The sequence below is a fragment of the Physeter macrocephalus genome, chromosome 14 (genome assembly GCF_002837175.3).
Source record: "Physeter macrocephalus isolate SW-GA chromosome 14, ASM283717v5, whole genome shotgun sequence".
NCBI lineage: Eukaryota > Metazoa > Chordata > Mammalia > Artiodactyla > Physeteridae > Physeter > Physeter macrocephalus.
Window position 1 is genome coordinate 70146962 of NC_041227.1, and position 2732 is coordinate 70149693.

The window sequence follows — 2732 nt, forward strand, 5'->3', positions numbered from 1 at the left end:
GTGTCCCGAGTCTTGAGCATGGTTCTGGCTTTTGCTGGATTTTCCCACCACACAGCAAATGTCCGTATTTCTCAGCTGGGTATTTGGGGTCTAAGCGGAATCTTCGGTTGCTGCAAACCCTTGCATTTCTTCACACCTTCCCAGAGGATTTTTCTTTATGTCACTGTAGCGGGACCTGAGTGTGAAGCCCTACTACATCCTTGTGAGTGACCAGAGCTAAGATTAAATGTGTAGAGAGAGAGGAACACATCCCCTCTGGCCTTGATCCACATCCTGGCACCCTCGCTACCTAAATCACTTAATCTCTCATTGTCTCAGCTTCCGCACCTATGAAATGTGAATTACAGGGAGTTCCCTGGTGGTCCAGTGGTTAGGACTCGGCACTTTCACTGCTGGGGTCCGGGTTTAATCTCTGAAATTAAGATCCCGCAAGGCACGCGGCATGGCCAAAAAAAAATGTGAATTACAATCTATATGCCTTCAAAAGGTTGTTGTGGCATTAAGTGAAGGGACTCTATGGTCCTTGCTGAGCCATGAAAGTTGGTTATTATAACAATGATGACAATGATGCGTGACTTCAAGTTTTCTGGAAAAATGGAAATCTTTCCAAATTGTCTGGATTTGAGGATATCCCTGCAGAAGGAGAAGCAAGAAAAGATTCAACTCCAGGGAGAGCATCTCTCTAAGGAGAAGCAGGACCTCCTAACAAAGACTGAGTAACCCAAGATGCCCCCGGGGGCTCCCACATCCCTGTTAGGCAAGACGTAGCCCTCAGAATCGTCTCCTCAGCCTTCTGAGATGCTCAGGATAAAGACATGAATGTGGCCTTCTGGGTTGAAATAGAAAATACTTGAAATGTCAGACTGGGCTGATCAGAGAAGCAGTGATGGAAACACATGCTGTTTCCTTAATGGCTGGTGGTTTGTAAAGGATAGCATCCACGTATGCTGATCATAAAACATCATGCAACTGCAGAGAGCGGCATTCAAATTGCAAGGCCAGAGTGTCCACTTAGGCAGTGGAGGGCTCGCTTTAGGAGTTAATAAAATCCTAATGGCCAAGAGTTCCTTAATTTCCTTCAGTAATTGAGACACTTTCTCTCTGAGGAAATCTGCAGAGCCGTTTAAATCCATCCCCTCATTTCCATTCCTAGTGATAATTGTCCTTCTTTCTGGCTGCCTAGCTTCTGAGCCCTCTTGATATAGCCCACCTTCAACTGAGAAGCTGAAAGTCCAAGACACTCACTTTCCCAGCCTCCCTTGAAGCTTGGCATGGACCCACCACATGGTTCAGCTGACCACATGCCCCTGCCTGGACTCCAAGTCTGAAATTAGAACTGTGAAGAAGCAGGGGATACCTGGGGTCATTTTGCAGCTGGTGTGGCAGCTGCATTTTGAATCCTGATTCCTGAGCCATAGGGTCAATTCTCATGCCATCCCCAATGGAGGGGTAGGAAAAGTATCTCACAGTGGCAGCCCTGACTCCATGGAGCCACGCTGCAGTGCAGCCTTGAACATCATTCCTGTTTATATGCCCTCTGGGTGTGGTTCTCAGGCCTTATTGGGCTTCTGGGAGTCCTCACTGTATCGTTGATGCTACTCTTCTTGTTGGCATATATTTCTTTCCCTTCATTCGGCTAACTCCTGCTCACTCTTTTTATTTTTTATTTTTTTTAACATCTTTATTGGAGTATAATTGCTTTACAATGGTGTGTTAGTTTCTGCGTTATAACAAAGTGAATCAGATATACATATACATATATCCCCATATCCCCTCCCGCTTGCATCTCCCTCCCACCATCCCTATCCCACCCCTCTAGGTGGTCACAAAACACCAAGCTGATCTCCCTGTGCTATGCAGCTGCTTCCCACTAGCTAGCTATTTCACATTTGATAGTGTATATATGTCCATGCCACTCTCTCACTTTGTCCAAGCTTACCCTTCCCCCTCCCCGTGTCCTCAAGTCCGTTCTCTAAGTCTGCGTCTCTATTCCTGTCCTGTCCCTAGGTTCTTCAGAACCTTTTTTTTTTTTAGATTCCATATATATATGTGTTAGCATACGGTATTTGTTTATCGCTTTCTGACTTACTTCACTCTGTATGACAGACTCTAGGTCCATCCACCTCACTGCCAATAACTCAATTTCATTTCTTTTTATGGCTGAGTAATATTCCAATGTATATATGTGCCGCATCATCTTTATCCATTCATCTGTCGATGGACACTTAGGTTGCTTCCATGTCCTGGCTATTGTAAATAGAGCTGCAATGAATTTTGTGGTACGTGACTCTTTTTGAATTATTGTTTTATCAGGGTATATGCCCAGGAGTGGGATTTCTGGGTCATATGGTAGTTCTATTTTTATTTTTTTAAGGAACCTCCATACTGTTCACCATAGTGGCTGTATTAATTTACATTCCCACCAACAGTGCAAGAGGGTTCTCTTTTCTCCACACCCTCTACAGCAATTACTGTTTGTAGAATTTTGGATGATGGCCATTCTGACCACTGTGAGGTGATACCTCATTGTAGTTTTGATTTGCATTTCTCTAATGATTAGTGATGTTGAGCATCCTTTCATGTGTTTGTTGGCCATCTGTATGTCTTCTCTGGAGAAATGTCTTTTTAGGTCTTCTGCCCATTTTTGGATTGGGTTGTTTGTTTTTTTGATATTGAGCTGCATGAGCTGCTTGTATATTTTGGAGATTAATCCTTTGTCAGTTGCTTCATTT